The sequence below is a fragment of the Pseudonaja textilis genome, chromosome 8 (genome assembly GCF_049901715.1).
Source record: "Pseudonaja textilis isolate UNSWEBS1 chromosome 8, rPseTex1.2, whole genome shotgun sequence".
NCBI classification, from domain to species: domain Eukaryota; kingdom Metazoa; phylum Chordata; class Lepidosauria; order Squamata; family Elapidae; genus Pseudonaja; species Pseudonaja textilis.
In genome coordinates, this window is record NC_141997.1 from 44,624,935 (window position 1) to 44,649,848 (window position 24,914).

At 37.9% G+C, this 24,914-nt stretch overlaps 1 protein-coding gene and 1 pseudogene across 2 annotated transcripts in view; one reads left to right on the plus strand and one right to left on the minus strand.

Moving 5' to 3' along the window:
* PCDH9 (protocadherin 9) overlaps positions 1 to 24,914 on the plus strand; it is a 799,375-nt gene that overhangs the window by 722,286 nt on the left and 52,175 nt on the right. The window lies entirely within an intron of this gene.
* Positions 14,607 to 14,912, minus strand: LOC113439451 (small nuclear ribonucleoprotein F pseudogene; annotated as a pseudogene).

Here is a 24,914-nt window from a genome sequence, read left to right on the forward strand (position 1 = left end):
GTTTGTCCTGAGTCCTCAACTCCTTTTGTAAGATATATTCTCCAGATATTAACAGATGGAGAGAATCTTAAGAAGAAAGAGAGCTCATCTTCCCCTGATTTCCACGAACCTGTGGCTAGAGGAACCCAAAATTTCGATAAAGAAAACGGTGAAATTACTTGATCAGCAAAAATTGATCCAAGCCTTTCCAAGATCAATAATCACCCAGATGATTATTGATGGACTCAATAGTGGACAACATTTACACATATTGGATTTTGCTTGGAACCTTAAGAGAAAATATAGGAAACCCCCATTTGTTGAACATGTCTGTCCATATACAGCGGACAAGTTTGAGAATGGTGAAACATATTCTTTTGTCATGCTTTTGTTATAAAGAATAATGATATTCATTCTTATTACCATTTGTGGATAGCCATGGAAGCAATGATGACCGCCATATATTTCCCTTTTTATGCCATAGGCAGAAATGTGTTTGGCACCTTAAAGCATCACCTCCAAAATTTGTCATTTATATATTTGTATTTGGGAAGAACCTCCATGGGTTGCAGTAGAAAATATTCAAACAAGATATTTGAAAGAGAAGTAGAGAATGATTCCATAGGGGAACAGCATTTGATCATAGCGGAAAATACTAAAAATAGCTCCACCCGTTCCTGGGATGTCACGATCTTTCTACTTCATGTGTGGTTTAGATGATTTGGGAAACCACAGACTAGCCAAATTACGAATCCCTGTCTTACCTGATTCATTAATCGGCAAATAGTGTGCAAGCTTTTGCATAACCTGTCACCCGTTTCTTCCCAGACATTTGGAGCACCCAGTACCTGCTAAACTTTTGAGGGACAACCAAGATATGACCTTTCTGAGATAGTGTTTTAGAGATATTGAAGGTGGGCCTGTATTGGAATGATGGTGCATGAATTGTAATGCAACATTAGATGGGCTGGCATTGGTCACTTTGAAACTTATGATTTAAAGTATCTTCTCAAGTATCACAGCTTTTGTTGTGTCAAGATACAAGTAATGTGAATAGGTATTATATCACTTGAATAGACTAGACTAGACTAGACTAGACTAGACTAGAATAGGAATAGGAATAGGAATAGGAATAGGAATAATAGAAATACAATAGGATAGAATTCTTTATTGACCAAGTGTGATTGGACACACAAGGAATTTGTCTTGGTGCATATGCTCTCAGTGTACATAAAGAAAAAATAAAACATATTCAACAAGAACCATAAGATACAAACTTAGTGATAATCATTGGATACCAATAAGCAATCAAATCATACTAGAAAACAATAAAAACAATATAAGTTGTAAAGATAAAGATAATGCGGGCTTGTGATACTATGAAGATGCTAGAACACACTTATGTGGAAATGACTTACTGTATTTTTGTGTCTTTAATCCTCCAATTTTTTTTGTGGATGTAAGCTCCTTGGATCCTTCAGAAATTGACTGACATGGAAGCCATCACAAGTAAACAAGCAAAAAGTACACAAACTGCTGATCAAAGCAATCCAAGTACAGCTTTTTGTTTCGTTCTTGGGTGGGCACCCCAGAATATTCTGAAAAGTGAGAGAAGAGGCTGTATACATAACACAGCGTTTCTGTGTTGTTTTTAAACTGGAATAATGCCTTAACAGATAGTATTAATACTCACAAATGAATGACCCAGAGTGGATCTCAGAACTATTAATACTATTGCTGTTAACTAGTAGTGGATCCTTGTACTGAGATGTAATTAATTCCAAATGGGTATCAAAGTATAAAAGATTATTATTATTTTTTGACATGAGGCGAATGACTGCTGTTGTTTGAATTAAGACAGGGTGTCGAACTCGCATCGTCACATTGTCATCACATGATGTATTGTGACTTTTCCCCCTTCACTAAAATGGGGGTGGGGGGGGCAGCACATGATGCATCCAACCCATGGGCCACAAGTTTGACACTCCTGAATTATGATATAGTAAAAAGAGAAATATAAAATTTTGGTTGCCTTGCCTGTTTCCGCAAGTCCTGCTTTACAGTGTGGCTGTTTCTTCAGTTCTTTACATATCTGAGAAATGAAAGACCTTCTATACCAGGGCTGTCAAACTCCCGGCCTGCAGGCCAGATGCATCACTCACTGGCCATGTCCACACTCAGTTTAGCGAAGGGGAAAAATGTCCCAATGCGTTACGTGATGCTGCTGTGATGATGTGAGTTTGACACCCCTGTTTGAAACAATAGATGTGAATGTAGATAAAGTGTTTTCGGTATTCTTTTTTGATATTTGAAACTCTATCCCCAAAGATGAAATAGGTTTTCCTCAGGAAGTAAATACTTTGTCCAGATGAAGAAAAGACAAGGGAACACAAAGTTGTACAGGCAACATACATACATACATACATACATACATACATCAGAAATGTGTCCCTTAATTCTGAATGAAATAAAAAAAAATAACAAAATAAGGATATACAAGAATTGATAAATAACTATTGATTCAATGATTAATGGATTACAGGAGGAAAACAATAGAAGGATCAAATTTATGAATCCAATCTCACCATTAATGAAAGTCGTATAAAAATAACACAAACTTTGGGGGGGGGAGATAAACACCTCCAGATGTTTGTTTTTCCCTTTATACTTAAACCATTTCATTCAGCAAATTTTGTTCCCATGTAGATAATATGCAGCTATTTGAATCTCTGATCATTATAAATATTTTACAACATAGTGTTTTTGAAATTGGTAGTAACATTGATTTTATTCAATTTACTGGCCACCCAACTCGCACACGGTTATTGCAGCAGGTTTGCAACATTAATACAATAGTACTAGTTTCAAGACTTAATTGAAATGGCTAAGAATGGAGTTCAAATGTGAATTATAAGTCCATGTTCAGTCACAGGAGGCTATTGGGTAATTTTGGCAAGTTGACAACTAACAGGTTGTTGTAGCTAGGAAAAAATGAAAAACAGAATAATATCCACAAAATCTGGAGCTCTTGGAGAACGTATACAATATAAATCTAACCTTAAGAACTAAACAACTTTTGAGCATATGACTAATAAGCCATTTAACATTTGTTGAATACATCGAAGAGATACTTGAACTATAAGCTCAAAAGAGAGTTAAATTATTTTTACAAGGGTTAAGTACTTTAGAGAAATGGAATAATTGTTTTCAGACTGAAGGGGAGAGAAGACAAAGGGCTGGAGCAAGGTAATACATAAAAGCAATACACATGTAAATAAAAGTAGGAAATTGTAAAGGCAACTACAATTCTGTGAACCCTCCGTATATTTTCTGCACTTCCGTTTTAAGTGAAAGTCTATTCTCAAACTGTTCTTACTTATTTATATAATTTATATAGTTGCCTATCTTCTGACATGGTGGTTCAGTGGCTAAGACACTGAGCTTGTCGAACAGAAAGGTCGGCAGTTCGGTGGTTCAAATCCCTAGCGCCGCATAACATAGTGAGCTCCTGTTACTTGTCCCAGCTTCTGCCAACCTAGCAGTTCGAAAGCATGTAATAATGCAGGTAGAAAAATAGGGACCCCTTTGGTGGGAAGGTAACAGCGTTCTGTGAGCCTTCGGCATTTAGTCATGCCGGCCACATGACCACGGAGACATCTTTGGACAGTGCTGGCTCTTCAGTTTTGTAACGGAGATGAGCACCACCCCCTAGAGCCAGAAACAACTAGCATGTATGTGTGAGAGGAACTTTTACCTTTACCTTTATCTTCTCTACTGAATATTATCAGAGCTTGACTGGGACCTTCCTGGTGGATGAAGTTAATTTAAGGGGATACAAGTCCAGGGTTCAGTATTCATTTCACTGTGTGGTGAATGAAATGTGATGATTGAAAAGTCATTTTTTTAAAATCATCAAATCATCAGATGTGTCATCAGAATCTGTCAGCCCAGTATTTCGATCAACTAGACTAGGAAGCTGAAAGTTCATTTTCTTTTGTTCTAGATTCCATATTCATTGCCATACTGGGTGTTTATCCAACTATTTCATGTACACGTAGTCCTTGACTTATGGCCACAATTGAGCCTAAAGTTTCTGTTGCTAAGTGAGATGTTGGTTAAGTGAGTTTTGCCCCGTTTTATCACCTTTCCTGCCACAGCTGTTAAGCAATCACAGAAGTTGTTAAGTTAGCGACACAGTTGATATGTGAATTTGGCTTCCCCGTTGACTTTGCTTTTCAGAAGGACACAAAAGGGGACCACATGATCCCAGGACGCTGCAACCAGCATAAATATGAGTCAGTGGCCAAGTGTCTGAATTTTGATCTCCTGACCACGGGGAGGCTGCAACGGTAGTAACTGTGAAAAATGATCATAGCTCACTTTTTTTTCAGTGCCATTGTAACTTTGAATGGTCACTAAATGAACTGTTGTAAGTCAAGGATAACCTGTATGGGATACAGGATATAAATCAGAAATATTCTGTAAATATTCTATATATACTATGTAAACACACACACACACACACACACACACACACACACACACACATACACACATTAAGGGTTCATAAATCTACCAGATTCTACTTCACATTGATGATTTGGTACTTGAAATTGATTCTGTCCCCACTTTCTGACTTAGGCTTCCCAAGTTCATGAAGCAGACTCCTCGTCCCAACAAAACGCCTTTTATTTAGATTAAAGTGAATTTATCTCCAGCAAAGTCCTGGCAAACAGCCTTTCATGAGATTTCACAACTGCAGACTTTTATCTGGCTTGGAGTTTTGCCAGGTCGATAGCTTCCAAACGCCATGCTGTAGCAGCAATTACTTGGCAAGAAGTCAGGAACAGATCTTCTTCACCCTTAATGAATTGAACTAATTGTCTCCTGCAAACACCACTCCCCTTTTACTCCTCTTTATTCCCTCTGGGAGGGGCCATTCATCATCCACTTGTGCCTTTACTCCCAAGTCAACCCTTGTTCCTTAATTGTTCCCTTCTCCTGGCAGCTCTGCACATGTGCACACTGGGAATAGGCTCCAGCTGTTCTTCTGCACCACTGATCTCCGACTCTGAAGGCAGCCGATAACTATCATACGGCCCTGGCTCCATCTTTGCTTCCGATGCAGAGCACTTATCAGAGCCTTCCCCAAACTCCAGATCTGGCCCATATTCCTCCCCAATGTCCTCACTGTCCGAGTCTGCCACTAGCTCCACTGGCCCACTGGTGGACCACAACACCCCATAACTTTCTTTATATGTGGAATGGATAGAAAGCTTCAGTAGAAAATCTACCCAATCTCTGAATTGTTTTTTTTTCTTCTGATTTAACATCTGGGATGAATCTGTAGATCCGGTGAAAGAATTGTGGTTTTCTATTCATATATATGGTTTTGAGTTGTCTACTCAGAGGCATTTGTAGGAGGAGAGACAGCTAAAATTGGCAAGAAAGCAGATGTAGCATCACCTTGGGCCTGTTCCCTTTGAACTAGTGTGTGACATTGTATAAAGAGGAGGTGGCTTGCATCACAATGATCCATCCAATATCTTGCTAACGTGTGTGTGTGTGTGTGTGTGTGTGTGTGTGTGTGTGTGTGTTTGTAAGAGAGAGATAGATGGAGGGAGAGAGGGGGAGAGAGAGAGAGAGTTAAAGAGAGAGAGATCTAGTGCTTGGCACATTAATTTAAGGATGCCACTTGAAAAACATTCTTTATACTTAAGTCTAAAATGTTTACTTATATCTTTTGCCACCTTTGGAAAATATACATTGGTTTTTTCTTGAAGTCTTGTCTCTTAGTGGCTGTATTGTCTGGTGTTCAACTTTATTGACTAATGTCAATTTCATTTGGAAACCTTGTAGAGCATGTATAAGTGTTTCATGCAAATATCTGTCCAAAACAGCTACTGTGCATTTGGCAAGTTCTTACTGTTGTGTAGTCATTGTTTTCAATCTTATCTACAACTGAAACCAAGTAATTACATTGTGATGCAAAATGTATCTTTCTAAGACAGAAGAAAGGGTGCTTAAGACAAGGCATACTTTACTCCTAATCGGCAAAATTCGGGTTGAATGGAACAGCCTAGCTGTGTCATTATGAGATTATTGTGAGTTTTGTACTGGAGATGAAAGCCATTGAATGCAATCTGGTTCAGTTTTCAACTTCGCCAGTTATTCCACTGCCTTAGTGGTAACACACAGTTGGAGTCTGTTATTTAGTAGATTGTTTCTTCAAAGAGATGTAGGAGATCTCAGTGAGGAAATGGGATAGAAACTCCCTATGAAGCAGTACTTTCCAGTTCTTTAGCATCTAAAAAGATTGCTGGTAGGGATATGTGGATCACCTTTGATCTCATCAGATTGGATAGCAAACCAAATTCAGAATCACTGAATTCTCACAAACGCACAGACTTTGATTTGACAGTGTGACTTTTCAGTTTGGTCCCTGACTTCTGGATTCAGCAGTCACCTTTGAACCAAAGCTTCAGATGTGCCCTTGATATATGTTGCTAGGATGCCATTAACTTAAAACCTTTATAACACTTTATGGAAAGTGCTTGACTAGAAGCCAGGCCACCCAGATGAAATCTACTCTCAATCCTGGGAGACTTTGGCTAGTTGCTGATTTAGTCTCTAAGTCAGGGCTGTCAAACTCTGTCATGGGGATCCAGCCCATGAGGTGCATAAGATCTGTCCCACAGGGCCACCCTGGAAACAGAAAATGAACTGGCCCGTGGTGCATCTGCCAGTGAAAACAGCTTGGGAGGGCCACATGCTGCCATCACAAGTTCTGTTTTCATTGGCAGAGAATTGCAGGAGGCCATAGTAGCTGAAAATGGAGTTTGCAAAGGCCGCAGGCAGCCCTCCCAAGCTCTTTTTTCATGGGCAGAGGATTGCAGGAGGCCATCTCAGCCAAAAATGGAGCTCGGAAGACTCTTTTCCTTGGCAGAATGCTCAGGCCACCGTAGGTGCATAAAGGGCGTGCATAAGTGCACCATCATGCCTCCCGTCCCTGTCCTATTGTCCCCATTTAATCGTACCTATTTTCTGTATTCTTACTCATGTTTATACCTATTATTTTGCAAGCGATTGACAAATCAAGTAAATCAAATAAAATAAATAGGTACCCCTGACATGAGTTATGTCAAGGTGGCCACACCCACCCCAGCCATGACTACCCCCCCAGGCCCCCTCAAGGTCAAACACAACCCTGATGCAATCAAGTTTGACACCCCAGCTCTAAGTAGTATTTGTAGGGAAAAATGAAATCCTATGGGTTCCTTGGGAAAGCCATGATATAAACTTAACAAATCCATGCCTTCTTTCTGAGCATGGAATTCAGTGGTGGGTTTCCAAAAAATCTCCTACTAGTTTGGGGAGCGTGCTTCGCATACACAGGGCTCAGAGACTGCCTTCTATATCGATGCTGGTGAGCTGTGCTGTTTTTTAGCTCAGATGAGGAGCGGCAATCCGCTCTGCCACCTGAATCAGCTGAGCTAAAAAACAAGGGAATAGAGGAGAGTGGAGGCAGATGGGCGGTGCCAGCCGGAGGTGGTATTTGTCAGTTCTCTAAACCAGTCATAATTTCTGCTACCAGTATACTAGAACTAGTCCAAACCAACTGAATACCACCTGTAATGGAATTACAAAAAAATTACTCTGAATGCTCGGAATTGGAAAAATATTTAAGGATCTTCAGCAGGTCATGTTGAAAGGCTATCTGGCCTCATTCAAAGGTTGTTCGGCTCCCTGTAACTCGGGGACAATTATTGAACTAAAACTGAATTCCTGCGTTGCTTTACATTGGACACCGAAGGTTATCCTTTGACATCTGCCATAGTCAGCTAGCATGTGATTGTGCCAGAAAAATATCTAGCAGCAGAAGCCAAGGGGAGACAGCATATGCTGATGCTGCGTTGCCCACAGGCTATTCTTTCTATAATCCTAAGTGGGGGAAAAAAAGATCTGTGCTGAATTTCCATGGAGACTTCATTGGCAATGTGTGGCAAGGCCAAACAAAGAGCACTAATAAAATAACTGCAATTTGCTGATTTCTTGTATGAATGGATAGATCAGATTTTGATGACTAAATACATTAAATGTATAATCAACCACTTCTCTTAGGGAAAAAAAAGGGGGGGAGGAAGAGTTTAAACAGAGGGGGGTGAGGAAAAGAAAGGATTGATAGATTTCCAAAATTACAAATGTGCAAGAGGACATATTTCATACATTTGTTCCATGAGGCATCGGCAGAAGAAGAATTAATGGGCTTTATGGGAAGGTCATCTTCAGATTGATCTATGAATAACAGAGTTCAATGGAGGTCTTTTAGTTCAACCCACTACTCAAACAGGAGACCCTATACTATTCTAGACAAGTGGCTGTCCACTGTCTTCTTAAAAGCCTCCAGTGATGGAGCGCCCACAACTTCTAAAGGCAAGTTGTTCCTCTGGTTGATTGTCCTTACTGTTAGGAATTTTCTTCTTGGTTCTAAGTTACTTCTGCCCTTGATTGGTTCTTGTCTTGCCTTCTAGTGCTCGAACACCTCTTCTTTGAGGCAGCCCTCCAATATTAAAAGGCTACTATCATCGCAATATCACTTAGACTTATATACCTCTTCACAGTGATTTACAGCCCTCTCTAAGTAGTTTGTAAACATAGTCAGCATATTGCCCCCAACAATCTGAGTTCTCATTTTACTGATCTCGAAAGGATGGAAGGCCGAGTCAACCTTGAGCCAGTGAGAATTGAACTGCTGAACTGCAGTCAGCCAGCAGTCAGCAGAAGTAGCCTGCAGTACTGCATTCTAACCACTGCGTCACCATGGCTTATGCTGCCCCTAGTCCTTCTTTTCACTACAGTAGACATACCCAACTCATGCGAGAAAGAGGTGATAAAAATCAACGACAATTATTAGTATTAGGAGAAGGGTAATGATAAATAATAAAGTAATTGAAAGTAACTGTATATTCCTCCTGTATATTTTCCTCTTTTTTTAAACCCCGATTCCAAATGTATTGTTTTGAATTTTGAATGTATTTGTTCTGAATTCTGTTCATTTCTTGCCTGAGCATACATTCCATTTTTGACTTCTTGATGGAAAATTCCATTCAAATATACTGTTTTGCCAAGTTTGTCCTTTTCAAACAACTCTAATTTCTCTTTTTATGGTCCCGTGATTGGGAATAAGTTTCTTGGAGCACAAAAGGAATACTAACTAGCATGATCACTTTAATAAACAGCCGAATAACCTTAATAACCTTCCATCACTTTTACTTTATTTTATTTAGAATTTGAACCTAAAATTCCAGGGTCCATGCAATATGCACTATGCAAATGAAATATTGAAACAGACAGCACAGAGGTAATAATCTTTTGAGAATCAGCATTTCTGATGCAATAAACACCTTCTTGGAGCCAGCATCTGGAGTGAGAGACCCATTTTATATATGACCTTGGTTGATTCAGCACACTGGAAGTATTTTTTTTTTAATTAACAGCATGCCATTATAAACCCCTTTTCCACAAAACACCTTTTTCTGGTTTCCAAGTCTCTTTGTTCCTGTATCAATATTACTTTGTTGCTTCTACACCTGAAGCAAGGACATATGTAAAACAGCACTTGGAGTTCAGCTCAGCATTGTGTGTTCCCAGTTGGCAAATGATGGAGCATGAAGATCCTTCCAGGTGATTTTCTCCCCCTCTTTTAATTTTTCCAGAAGGCAATGCGTTTCACATATAGAGAAAGCATTTTTTGATTGCTGATATCAGCTAGCAGTCAACTTGGGAAACACATATTACCTGCAAGTTTAAGGTGCCCTCTGAGACCTCTTTACTAGTTTGCTAAATGGTGCTGTTTGAAGGGAGGCATGTCAGAAAACAATGAAATGCATGGCTAGAAAATAACCTTGTAAACTATATTTGGGTGTAATTAAATGCCAGTATAGGTAGGGAGGGAGGGAAGGAGGGAGGAAGCAGGCAGGCAGGCAGGCAGGGAGGGAGGGAGAGAGGAAGGAAGGAAGGAAGGAAGGAAGGAAGGAAGGAAGGAAGGAAGGAAGGAAGGAAGGAAGGAAGACAAATAAATAGACAGGAAGGCAGGCAGGCAAAAAGGAAAGAGGGAAGGGAGGGAGGGAGGAAGGGAGGAAGTAAGTTTAATGCAATGATTGTGATTGATGTAGGTTCCCTTCATTCACCCACTACTTTTGTGGCAAAGACAATGGCATGCTGCTTAAAATGTGAATGTGGTTCCTGCTTAAAAATTGTGCTGTAAGGATAGAGAATAAACTTCTCCGGAAATCAATACATTGGGTTACAAGTAGTGCATATATGCAGTCTATCTTACACAGTTACTTGTTTATCAGTCTTGTTCATAAGTTGTGGGCTTAGAATTTGTGTTGTTTCATGGGTTCCATTACACTGAATCAAGGTACATTCTTCCCAACCTACAGATGTTTGTCAGAAAATGTTTCTGACTGCAGCTACATAATCACCTATTTTTCAATTAATATTGTAATTCATTGCTTAACTGGTAGCTAAGTGCCAATCCTTATCATTTTGCTTGAATAAAATCAACTCATCCCACCAAATTTGAGCTTACTTGTTATCTTAAGATCCTAGGCCTGAATTTGGGAGAATGATTAAATATGTGAATTTATAGGAGATGGAATGCCTGTGATTTTTCCTACATTTTTGTTGCTGGTTATTGTCAGTTGCAAAGAAAAACACAGAATGACTCATATGAGCAATCTTGTTGAGATCCTATTAAAGGACATAGTCACAGCCTTATTTCTACTTTTCAGTAAGATTCATAATTAAATTTGGAATGATAGTTCTGGAGCAAGTAGCCATTTCTTCCTTCTCATCTAGAGAAGAAAAACCATTGTCCAACTCTACTTAATTTCTTCAGTGCTGAATAATAATGTATGACCAAAGAATAAAAAATCTCAATTTCTTTGCTGCTCACTAGTCCATCTATATTTTTTGCACAGCTCTAATTTCCTTGTACTCTATATATTTGTTGTCATAAAACAACTAATTCTATGGACCAGGTGTAATTTAAGAAAGGCCATAGATATATCCCATACAGACAGGTGGGTTTTTTTTTTCCCTTCTTTTTTTCTTCTGTAAAAAACACTAACCAGGACTGCAGAAAATAAAGCACTTCTATTTTATTGCTAGCTTGGGTCTTGTAACTTAAACATGAGATTGACACCAGCAGTATTTATTTTATTGAAAGAGATATATATACTATTTTGCCTTGCCAACAATGCCAAAGCTGTAGAGACAAGCTTATAAAGAGAACAAACATAACATATTTACCCAAGAAAATGAGTTTTTTGCTTTTCATCAGGAAGAAATGGGATCCTTAAATATCCAGCTAATAGGTTAAGTATTCTGCCTTGCCATTTGTCACATGTGACAGAATTTCAGAACTTTTTAAGTCACCGCAGGACAATTTTTTCTTGCAGAAAATCAAAGTGATTCTGATTAGTTTGACAGGTTGAATGCTGCACAGTAATATTATTAGGAGGCAATGCTAGAGAGACACTCCTGCTAATTTTGCAGGCTTTACTTCCTTCAGAGGTTGCTGAAAACCTTGTAAGATTAGTTGATAGAAGAAAAATGTCTACTTCTAAGAACCCCCATCAGTGTGCCACTTCTATAGGTCCACTAGATATAACTCTCTGAATGCAATTCATCTTCATTGCATCTGAGTTGACAGGATTCTTCTTTTTACAAATATTACAGCAAGCAATATTTTTATTGTTGTGCAGGAAAGACACCTAAGGGGGTTTCTATTTTATTTTTAGGGACATTTCTGGATATTTTCACTATTATGAATGATGACCTCTCTATCTCTGGGACAAAAAAAAGTGTAACTGTCATATGTTTTTATGGATTGCTCAAATAGTTTGATTTATTATAGCACCATCCAGCCGTACAATATTGAAACTGCTTCTCATAAAGAATTAAATGTTACCTCAGTCTTTGCATTCTTCCCTATCTCAGGAACTAGATCTCATTCCAAATTCATAGTTTCACTAAAGGGAAAATAGCAAGACCTAACCAGAGAGTTTAAGAGAAAGCAAATAAAAATTCTAAATTGAATATAGAACAGGTGATAACAATTCTATAGTCAGTGCATCAGTAAAGATTCTAGAATATTGTGTATAGTATTCTAAAAATGAACTCCCTGCAAGGAACAAACCTCTTTTTATGGGTATTCTTATTCTAAGGCAATTTTGTCTCTACTACAAACATTTTATGCCAAGACTGATAGCCTTACAAATACAGATTTTGGCCTCAGAAGGTAAACAGAATCAGGTATGGTCAAGGAGACAATTAGGGCTTAAGGCTAGTGTGAGATATTGGAAGTAGATGGGAGAATAAAAGTAAACATAAGTATGATTAAGAAATCTTCATGGTATCTCAAATGTTAGCAATTGTAAGTTGGATTCCATGTTTTGTTTGCCTACAATTTCTCCCACCCTAAGAGAAAACTTTCCTATCTTAAGTGACTCAGTGTTTTAGTAGCAGTTCTAACAGTCCCTCTAAAATGGGTGGGAGTCTGAGTTATATTTGGTAGTCAATGGCTATAGTTGCCTAAAATAGTTGACACTTCCTCCTGCCATTTTGACATAGGAACCAATGCAGTGGTGGGATTCAGCCAGTTTGCATCATTTTGGAAGAACCGGTCGTTAACTTTCTGAGCAGTTTGGTGAACTGGTTGTTGGAAGAAATCATTAGGGCAGAGAACTGGTTGTTAAATGATTTGAATCCCACCACTGAACCAATGATAATACTTTCTTATAATACTTACTTACTTAAGCCTTGAATAGGTTTAACTCCCACCCTTCCACTCATGAAAATAGATCAGAATGTTCTGGTTCTTTTTTTTTTTCTTTTTTGCATTAAGACTTCAACCATTTTTCAATTACCCTGAATTATTAAGTGTTACTTTTAGACAGTTTCTCAACTCCATTCTAAAAGCCCCCCCGCCCCCCATGACTGTTGAGGTGCATCTTATTCCATGTCTCATTTTTAAATTGAAAGGTATTGGGAAAGGTATGTTAGAATTCCAAGTAACAACCTCCAGAGAAAAAGATTCCAAGAATATCATCTTCCCAAAGATCCATTTTATTAGAGAAGTCATATTGGCACATCTGGAGAAAACCTGAATCTGAGAGTTCCAGGTTTTTCCTAGCCCAAAGAGAATCCAAAATCCAGCTGCTGCACTCAGTAGTTCATCACATGGTCCAATCATTACTTCATTCCAACTGGAGACTATCCCCAGGCACTTCCATCCAGGTGCAGGGTAACATGTCCTTGACTTTCTGAGAAAGGAATGTTATTGTGGCTAATCTACCACCACTCCTAGAAATCCCCCTCCCAAATTCCCAGGCATTGAATGAGGCAGCCCAAAAGCCTCAAAGAGAAATGGCTTCCAAGCTGACAAGGTGGAAAGAAAGTAAAGAAAGGATGACCTGCAACAAGATTGAGAGACTCAATTACATGATGATGTGGGCATTGTTGGAAAACCTGAAAAACAAGGTTTGGAAAGGTTATCATCGACAAAAAATATACTATTTAAGTGGTTATTAAGAGTCCAAGGTGACTTGATGGCATGTAGTAATCAACAATCAATCAATCAATAATTTTATTATTATCTTAAAATTAAGAGCTGTGGGGGACACAGTGGTTAAAATACAGCATTGCAGGCTAACTCTGCCCACAGCCAAGAATTCAATCCTGGTCGACTCAGCCTTCCATCCTTCCAAGGTCGATAACACGAGGATCCAGTTTATTGGGAGCTATAAACTGATTCTGTAGACCGCTTAGAGACGGGCTGTAAAAGCACTGTGAAGTGGTATATAAATGGAAGTGCTAAGTGCTATTGCTAATAAGTTTCAATGCTACAGCTTGAATGCAAAATCTCAAAACCCAGCTGTCTAAGATTGTCAAGCAAAAGAGTCTACCTGGGGTCAACTAATGCTGTTTGATAAATTCCAGGCTCTAAGTCCTCTCTTTTATTGAGAATTCAAGATAAGAAAAACAAGAGAATGCCTTTGAAAAGAATACCACAAATCAAACATTATTTACAAATTGGTTGCTATTTTTAAAAAAAATGATTACTACTTTACTTGAGGTTTATTTTTATAAAGTATATTTTCATACTAATTTTAGGTCTTGCTCCTAGCTTAGTGCAACTGAATCATATAAAGTAAATGTTGATGGAATATATCTGATGCCATTTGCTTTAAAATATTTGTATTAAGACTAAATAATCCCAGTTTTTAATTTATGGTTCATCATTCAAATTGATGGTTTCTTTCAGCCATATGTATTTTTCTGCCCTCCCAACATGACTTTTTTTCCAAAGCTACAACTGAATGAATATATATATACATATATATATGTATGTATGTATGTATGTATGTATGTATGTATGTATGTATGTATGTATATATTATATATATATTATATATGTATGTATGTATGTATGTATGTATGTGTGTATATATATATATATATATATATATATGTATATATGTATATATATATATATATATATATATATATATATATATATATATATATATATATATATTAGTTACACATTGAAAAACACAAGATTTTCCAACATTATTCTCTCATTTTTCCAGCTTCTTCTTCTTCTTCTGCATCCCTTATGGATAGGACATTTTTGTACCTTATCAGAACTTCACCAAGATGTGCCATCAATATATTCTTCAGTATTGGCAAGCTGCATATTCATGTAGCCATCAACTGATACAAGATAGCCCTTGTATTCCATTCCCCAATTCAATTTCACTATTACTGGCTTCCCAGTTAGCCCATTTAGAAATGGCTTTGGATTGAGAGGCAAATTCATAGCAACCCGGCCAGACAAAGGGCAGCTGTGACTGCAAAAATTATTTGGGACAACACGTGCACTTGCCAAACTTGGGGAAAAACACAAACTGGTTGCTATTTTTGATACATTGCCACCAAAATACATTTAGAGTGTTACAGAAGAAAGCATACTATTTTCTTAATGATCAGTGAAGCCAACTGAGAGAATGACTGAAAACAAGAGTTTTCTCCAGATAAGAGAGGTGGAGATAAAGCTGACACATTTTTTTAGAGTTCTGGGTGGATGAGTAAAGGGGTCAACATCATCAAAAGATGATAGAAATCCTGTCAAAAAGAACGCAGGTACCAGCACCATCTCCAGTGCCCGAGCAGAACAAAGTGTCACCCGTAACATCATTGTTCATGATAGATGATTGACAGGGTGGTTTGTGCCATGTCTCCTTCTCACCCTTCTGCTTTTACAACCCCCTGTTTTTCCCGTCTTCTCCATCCTAAGAAGCAAGACACAGTTAGAGTGCCAATGTCTGCAATAAGTTATGTCTCAGAAGAAAATTCTTTGTTCTTTCTCAGCTTGAAGTTTGTTTTTAATCCCAGTTCAACTGTTGAAATTAATCTTGTCTTCTTGTTAACGGTTTGGAACAATAATATGCAAAAGTATGTTTTATTTTCCTGAGAGTAACCTCAGATCAGAGGGCACTACTCTGGATGTCCCTGCATGCTAATGTGAAATGGAAAGTTCTCCATGGTCTACTCTTTCAGGAAGAACCCCTTTCCATTCCCTGGCATGCACACATTAATACTTTTGGAACCAAGAATTTTAATAAACATTTTGATCTCTGTTGGGAAAGGTTTTCTATTCAGGCCGCTGACCTAACGGCTATTGTTTCAATATCCTTTATTTCACTTATTGTGTATTGTATGAATGGTTTTAGAATGTTGCATAGTTTGTGTTGATCTTAGAAAAATTAGAATTTGAATTGTGACAGATGGAAGGGAAGGAGGGAGGGAAGGAAAGGAAGGAAAAGGAGGGAGGGGGGAGGGGAGAGGAAGGAAGGAAGGAAGGAAGGAACATAAACAACCCAGAATTGTGGAAGAGGTAATAACAATTATGTAACAGTTACTTATGTATTTTCCTATTTGCATAATTCAAAGGGATTTTGAAGAATTCAATATCATTTGATGCTAATCCTTTTTCTGGCTGTATCCTTTTATTGTTTAAGTTCCATCTTTACAATGCTGATTGTAACACATTTTGAAAACCATTAAGATGCAATTTTGATTTAATGTTTGGGCTTGCTGGCATTGGAGAAATGAAAAGAGTAACATTGATATTTAAAAAAAATAAAACTTATAATATGAAACTGAACTATTTTTATGGCATCTTTGATGCAAAGTGCACTAAGAAATTTACATGAATTCTGGCCAAGGACAGTCTTCCATTGACTCATTTTTATTTTAAGCATGGTTAAAACAAGCAAACTTGTTTCAGGTTTGTCCATCCAATTCTTTCTACATTTAATATCGTAAAAGGGTACACTGATTATTACACGAAGCATATTTCAACGCTCGAATAAACATCAGGGTAGATGTGCTGGTTATAATTCACGTCTTCCTTTGCATCAGTGAAGTAAGAAATAACTGTTGAATTCAATTAAAGGAGAACAGAATTTGACTGTGAGCTGACATGTATTGAAATACACATTTTCAGTTTCAGTTACTTTCAGTTTTGTTTTAAAATACGCAACTGTGTAGGTGAGATATAAACCAGCAATATTGAAACATGCTAACAACAATGGAATTTACAGATATTTATTGCATGTTGGCACACTCACTGGTAATATTAAAATGCTTGCTTCCTGACTGCATATTCTGAATTAACATTGGGGTGGTGATTATAACTTTTTTCCCCTATTAATTTAAACACTAGTTTTCCTTTAATCAGCACTCTCCCTGCATAAATGCTCTTAATATTACCCCAACCCTATATAGTGGCTTGCTGAAAATTAACACGCTCTATTGTCACTCTTTAATGCTAAAATTAAACATTTAATTTTTGTTAGCAGTTTAATTATGTAGCCTATATTAGGTTGCATTTTAATTTTAATTAGAATTACAATTAATTATGTACTGGTCTCAGTGCATCACTGATTAATGGGGGATTATTTTTTCTCCGATTTGTTATGCAACCAATAGGCTTCCTTTCACTTCTTCATATAATATACATGAACCTGTTGAGGTTCCCAACTGAAATATCACAACAAAATATAACTGGTGAAAAGAGGTGTATTGTACTTCCACTCAGGGGTAGTAAATTGAGAACTAGAATAACAGAATGACAAAATTGGAAGGGATGTTGGAGGTCTTCTAGTCCATCCCTCCTGCTCAAACAGAAGACCTTATACCATTCTCAATAAGTGGCTGTCCATCTCTTCTTAAAATCTTCTAGTGATGGAACACTACAACTTCTGGAAACAAGCTATTCCATTAGTTAATTGTTCTCACTGTTTGAGAACAATTCTTCTCAATTGTTCTCCTTAATTTCAGATTGCTTCTCTCCTTGATTAGTTTCCATTCATTGCAGAAGTGGTATTCAGTAAGTTCTGACCAGTTCTGGAGAACCGGTAGCCAAAATTTTGAATCATTCAGAGAACCGGCAAATACCACTCTGACTAGCCCTGCCCCCATCTATTCTCTGCCTTCTAAGTCCCAGCTGATTGGCTGGGTCTTTGCTTGTTGCCCTGCACAGGAGAATGGAGCTGGAAAGCAGGTTAGTGGGTTGGGGAGGGAATGAGATTTTGCAGTAAACTTCCCCTGGAGTAGAGTAGAGTGGAGTAGAGTGGAGTGGAGTGGAGTGGAATGGAATGGAATGGAATGGAATGGAATGGAATGGAATGGAATGGAATGGAATGGCATGGCATGGCATGGCATGGCATGGCATGGCATGGCATGGCATGGAATGGAATTCTATTGTTTGGACACACAAGGAATTTGTCTTGATGCAAATGCTCTCAGTGTACATAAAAGAAAAGATACATTTGTCAAGAGTCAAAAATCATAAGGTACAACACTTAATAATAGTCATAGGGTGCATCAGCAATCAAATCATACTAGGAAATGGTCAATATAATCATAAGAATACAAGCGACAAAGTTACAGTCATACAGCCACAAGTGGAAGGGGATGGGCAATAAGGAGAGATGAGAAGATTAACGGTAATAGTAGTGCTGACTTTGTAAATAATTGGACATTGTTGAGGGAATTATTTGTTTAGCAGAATGATGGCATTTGGGGGGAAAACTGTCCCTGTGTGTAGCTGTTCTGGTGTGCAGTACTCCATAGCATCGTTTTGAGGGTAGGAGTTGAAACAGTTTATGTCCGGGATGTGAGGGGTCTTTAAAAAATTTCACAGCCCTCTTGTTGACTTGTGCAGGATACCGGTCTTTGATTGAAGGCAGGTTGGTAATAATTGTTTTTTTTCTGCAGTCCTAATTACTCTCCGGCTCCGTGTCTGTCCTGTTAGGTTGCAGAACCAAACCAGACAGTTATAGTGGTGCAGATGACAGACTCAATCATTCCTCTGTAGAACTGTATTAGCAGCTTCTTGGGCAGTTTGAGCTTTCTGAGTTGGCACAGAAAGAACATTCTTTGTTGAGTAGAGTAGAGTCCAACATTCTTTGCTTTTTAGATGATGTTTTTGATGTTAGGTGTCAATTTTAGGTCTTGTGATATGATCAAACGTAGAAATTTGAAGGTCTCTACTGTTGACACTGTGTTGTCTAGTATTGTAAGAGGTGGTTATATGAGAGGGTTTCTCCTAAAGTCTACCACCATTTCTATGGTTTTGAGTGTGTTCAGTTCCAGATTGTTTCGGTTACACCATGAGGCAATTTGTAGAACCTCCCATCTGTATGTGGATTTGTCATTGTCTCAAATGAGACCAATCACTGTGGGGTGGGAATGGAGTGGGGTGGGAATGGAGATTTTACAGATATCTGCCCCTGCCACGCCCACAGAACTGGTAGTAAAAATATTTGAATCACACCACTGATCTATTGGTTCTGGTCTTGCACTCAGATGCTTTAGAATTTAGTTTCTTCTATAGTTTCCACTGAGTTTCCTCTATTGATCAGCTAGATGTTTCCATATAATAATGGATTTTCCAAATAAAGGAATTTGAGTAGTATGCTTATTTCAATATTAAATGCTGTTTTGCTGCGTTGTCAAGGCTGAATCACAGGAAATTGGTCAGCCATTCTTTAAGTCTAGAAAGGTTTCCAAATACTCTAGATCAGAGGACATTTGATCTAGTGGTGGCATAGTAGTTAGAATGCAATATTGTAGGCTAATTCTGCTGACTGCCAACAGTTCAATTCTGAGCTGCTCAAGGTTGACTCAGCCTTCTATCCTTCCGACATAAGTAAAATGAGGACCCAGATGGTTGGGGGCAATAGGCTGACTCTGTAAACTGCCTAGAGATGGCTGTAAATCACTATCAAGCAGTATATAAGTCTAAGTGCTAGAGCTAGTGCTTGATGATTAGGGAAAAAATGGGTAGTAGCAATCAGTATTTGTAAATAAAATTTGAAGATATAGTGTCAAATAATGATAAGATACTCCATTTAGGATGCACAACACATTCATGTCCTGGTTATGGTTGTTCCTCAGTTTGGACATGTGTTTTCTTTCTTGCTATGCACCTTCAAGTATCTTTTAGTCTAATACACATTTGATGCTCCTACTAGCAAGTTTTCGTTGCCTTTATTTTCCTGCAACATTCAGAGTAGGCTGAAACATGAAGGATAACTGTGTTTAGACCTGCTTGTGAACAAAATCCTCACCCATCCCTTCCTGCATTAGTATTTGGATTTGCTTTACTGAAAATAGTTGCCCAATTAATTTCTATCTCAGAATTGCAGATGGAAAACATAACCCAGGGACCTGTTTGCTCACCTCTAAAGCCATAGTGATCGGTTTGGACATCTGTTGCAATAGTCTGAAAGGAATTCAATTCAGCAGTTTACCTGCTGTGAAGCTATGGATCTCCAGATGCTGATGGACTCCAGTTTGTTTCCATCATTCCTGGGCATTGGAATTGCTGAGAGGTGCTTAAAGAACTAGGAAATCAATGACATTTGAAGGATTTCAATTCTTTATCCCTAAAACATGATAGCGATAATTAAAATATTTCTAACCGCAGACTCTATTAGAGACAAAACAAAAGAGAAGAGTGGAAACAGGTCCTAGTGGAAACACTTGCTCCTTTCAAAGAGTAACATGGGGATTCAGACCGCAAACAGGCATGTACCTAGCATCTGTTGGCAGCTGTGCCTTTTCCTGGATCCCAGATGTGGTGCAATCCTGCAATAAGAAACATTAAGTTGAAAGTGATACAGACTTCAAAGCTTTACAGCTTTAATTGTTCTGCAAGGTCTTTTCCTTCTGAAGCAGAAATGTTGCTCATTCCTCCAAGAGAGATAGCGGACAGATGATCTTTGGAGGGACTGTTGTTGAGTTTTGACTAGTGTGACTGTTATCATATTTATTTGTTCAGTGTGTATAATTGCTGATCTCAAACCAGTGATTTTCACCCATTTTTCAAATGGAAAAGGCTCCAGTCCCAAGACCTCAATAAATGAATTGACTCATATTCTACAAGCCAGCTGGAAAGTCACCTATTTTATGTTATATTTCGATTACCAGATGTCCTTCCAAACTTATACTGTCCTTTCAAACACATGAAAAAGTAATGAAGGATGCTCAGCTAAGCTTGCTATTGTTCACATTTATCACATCAATTAAACCCTACAGAATAATACAAAGTTGGAAGAGATCTTGGAGGATTTTTAGTCCAACCCTCTGCTCAAGCAGAAGACCTTATATCAATCCAGACATAGGCTGTTCACTCTCTTCTTAAAAGCCTCCCGTGATGGAGCACCCATAACTTCTGAAGGCAAGTTGTTCCACAGGTTGATTGTTCTTACTGTCAGGAAATTTCTCTTTAACTCCATTTTGTTTCTCTCTTTGTTAAGTTTCCATCCGTTGCTTTTCTTGCCCTGCCCTCTGGTGCTTTGGAAAATAGGTAGACCTCATCTCTTCTTTGTGGCAGCCCCTCAAATGTTGGAACAATGTCTCTCCCAGGTTTTTCTTCTGACTAAAGTAGACATACCCAGTTCCTGCCGTTGTTTTTCATGTGTTTTAGCCTTCAGCTTCTTCTGAAAATTGTGTCATCCCTGTTGCTGTTGCTAGAAAAGGTTTATGAAATTCTGAACAGTGCAGCTCGAGACGAGGATGAAATATAGCATGCGTGCTGCTCACTTTAGTGGCAAGGATGGTATTGTAACTATAACCATGCATAGCAATATGATGCCTAGTCTTTCTTCCTTAATAATAAGGGAATTAGATTTTGGAAAAGTGAGTCATTAGCTTGAGAACAAAGAGCCATGGAGGTGCAGTGGTTAGAGTGCAGTACTGCAGGCTACTTCTGTTCTCTGCAAGCTGCCTGCAATTTGGCAGTTCGAATCTCACCAGGCTCAAGGTTGACTCAGCCTTCCATCCTTCTTTGAGGTGGGTAAAATGAGGACCCAGATTACTGTGGGCAATAGGCTAACTCTGTCAACTGTTTAGAGAGGGCCGTAAAAAACTGTGAAGTGATATATAAGTCTAAGTGCTATTGCTGTTGCTATGCAGTCCAAGCTAGCTAGCAACCAAAGTAGTTAGGCAGACAAGGAGAATGTGAAAGATAGTTTTAATTCTTTTTAGAATACACAAACTCTTCCAGAAGTAAAGGCAGATGCAGGTGGGCAGAAAATGGTTTTAACACAAGTCCCATACATTTATGCTATTCTGTGCTAGAGTGAGAGGGGGAAAAAAATGGCAAGCAGCCTTAAAGTTATTAACCAAGATAAATATTTAGTTTCAGTTTCTAATGTGACAGTCAGATGCGCTATTGGATGCGAAAAAGCAGATTTTTCTGCATTTGCCAGATTTTTTCCTCCTTCCTGTTCACAGCACTGAGTCACCTAGCTTATTAAAATTGCGCCAAGTGGCATTTTTCCAAAAAAAATGTGGTATTTCCATTTTGCAAGCTTACATCATTTCTGGAGACAGGGATAGATAGATACAAGGAAAAGAGGAATTGAGGGAAGGAAGGGGGATCGTATACCTACAGAAAGAAGGGATGTGTGGGAAATTGAGCTTAATATTGTTAGTTTTCAGAAATGTGACAGAGAATAAAGAAGTGACGGAGCAATTAAAGAAAGTGCTTAGCAAAAACTAAAAAATCAGCTGGAGAAGAAGGCTGATCCTTTTTTAATAATGATTTTATTAAGTGTTACAATTAAGCGGATAAAAACTAATATGAAAAATAAAACATGGCAAGTGCAGAAAAAAGAAATAAAAAATAGAAAAAAAAACATTTAAAGAAATGATTTCCCTATTCATCACAAGTAGAAACAATCTAGCAATTTATCACCTTGCTTATAGTACAACGGATATTTTATTCCTATAGTTCATATCTTAACTATAAACAAATTTGTAAAGTCTCATCAGAAGTATCTAGATACCTATTTTGAAAAAAAATTAACCTTGATCAAATAAAACAACTTTATATTCTTTCTTTTTACTTTCAACAATCTTGAACTTTAATCCCCTTCAAATAATATCCACCCCCCCCTCATTTTTCCTTTTTCTATTCTTACAAAATTCTTGGAAACTTTAACAAATCTCTTTGATGAATCAAATATAGGAAAATTATCCAGGTCACTCTACTTGGTTTGTTGTTTGTATATCTCTTTTATTTTTTTAGGACATCAGCCAGTTTCATTTATATGGACAGTTTAACATCTTTTTCCATTTCTATCTTGTCATTTTTAAATTGACTTTCAGATCAGTGCCAGTCTTGTCTGGTAAAATCTGTTCCTCTTCCTTAAGAACTTTTAAACACAGTCTAGCTAAAATGGCAGAGATTTTTAAAAATAACTTTGGGGTCAATTGTTAACAAATATCCTTCAATATATGTCCACTATGATGTTAAAATATCTTGCTCCATTCTGTATTGGTCAAATTTCAGTATTCTTATCCCTTAATTGTAATTTTTAGTTGCTTCTGGTTCCCTCTAGTGTCCAAACTTCAAAGTCCCATTCTATCAGGTTTTTTTTTTTTTTTTTGAAAGAGTTCAAAACAATAGCCTTTTCCCACATAAAAGGATTGTTATAATTAATCTCAATCTCTTATTTCAAATGTATATGGACCCCTAGTCAGTTTGTATCTTTGTAAAATTAACTTTCTAATAACCATTTTGTTGTTTATTTAACAAAAATATTTTTAAGTCCTTAAACTTATCTTTACCACTGAGGCTAAGATGCTGAGCTTGTCAATCAGATGTAGGTCGGCAGTTCAGTGATTCGAATCCCTAGCGCCACGTAATGGAGTGAGCTCCCGTTACTTGTCCCAGCTTCTGTCAACCTGGCAGTTCGAAAGTATGTAAAAATGCAAGTAGAAAAATAGGGACCACTTTGATGGGAAGGTAACCACGTTCCGTGCATCTTTGGTGTTTTTTCATGCTGGCCACATGACCATGGAGATGTCTTAGGACAGCGCTGGCTCTTCAGCTTTGTAATGGAGATGAGCACCAACCCCTAGAGCTGGAAATGACTATCACGTATGTGTGAGGGAAACCTTTACCTTTACCTTAAACTTATCTTTAAAACTTTTGTTGAGAGTTAAAGGGAACTCATCCAGTTTGTTAAGACTTGTCAATCAAAAGGTTATTAATAGGTGTAAAGCAGTTAGGAGGCCATTTCTAAAAGTGATCAACAAAAAAAAAGTTCTACATCCATAAAAACTACCTTATCGTTGTGAGCTTCATTGAAATTCTTCTACTCCCAGTTCCTGCACTCGCAAATTGACTACAAAAACCTTACTTCCTGTGGTCCACTTATGAAAAACAACTGTCTGGAGTGCAAATGAGTGATCTCATGATCTCTCCTTTCTCCAGAAAGACTTCATGGGCTAGAAAATATTATCTGACTTCTTATCTCTGCCACAATTCCATCCCTACTCCTTCAGAGATTTTTAGTTCAACATGTATCTTCAACTGCAGGAAACATCTAAATATTGTGCATACTGTTCTCATAAAGCAATCTTTGACAAAGTACAAAAAAAGTGATGTACATGTCAAACACTGGGGAAATCAGGAGATTCAGGCAATTCAAATGAATGTAAAGATTTATTGCAAGCTTAAGCTCTCTAAAAAGATCTGACCAACAGTTAAAGGAAATGAATGGGAGATAAGAGAGGTGAAAATGGGAGTGTCTGGACGTGTGGGCACACAGGGACTCAGGACTTCTGATGAGTTTGACCCCTTCATTAGGCTCAGCCTGGTCATCCCATACAATATGTCCACTTATATACTTCATTAACACTGTTCAACTATTTACAACAAATAGCAGTTGCTAAAAGTAATGGCACTAATGTGGCATTAAACTGGTGGTATTTTTGTACTGCTGGTGTTTTTTAATTCTTAAACTCACAGATTCTGTATGGAACTGTTCCATGATTATTTTGCTTCAACTAAAGAATGAAAATCACTGCTTGTCTCAAAGTGCTTTAGCTTCTGCCACCATAGCAATGTCCTCATTCCAAAGCTCACAACTGGGAAAGAATGATGATGGAATAGAAATTAGAGGGTAGAAGTTGAAACAATTTATCTCCAGGATATGAGGGGTCTGTAGTGAAATTATCATGTATCTGTATATTTGTATGTTTAATCCTTAAATTGTGATGCAACTTGAGTGCTTTCAAGTAAGCAGTACCCAGCTATTTGTATAAATAAATATTAGTTTACTGAACATGTCTCTTTTTGCCATGCATGAAGCTAAACTTTCCTCTCTCTCTCTCTCTCTCTTTGCTATGTTGCCGTAAGCATTAGTAAATGCATTCTATGAGCTCGAAACCCTTTTTAAAAATATAGCAGCCATTTAATCTTCCATGATTTTATTCTTCCCCCGCCCACTACATTTTGGCTCCAAGGTTTTATGGTTGTATTGATCTTTATGTCAATGAGT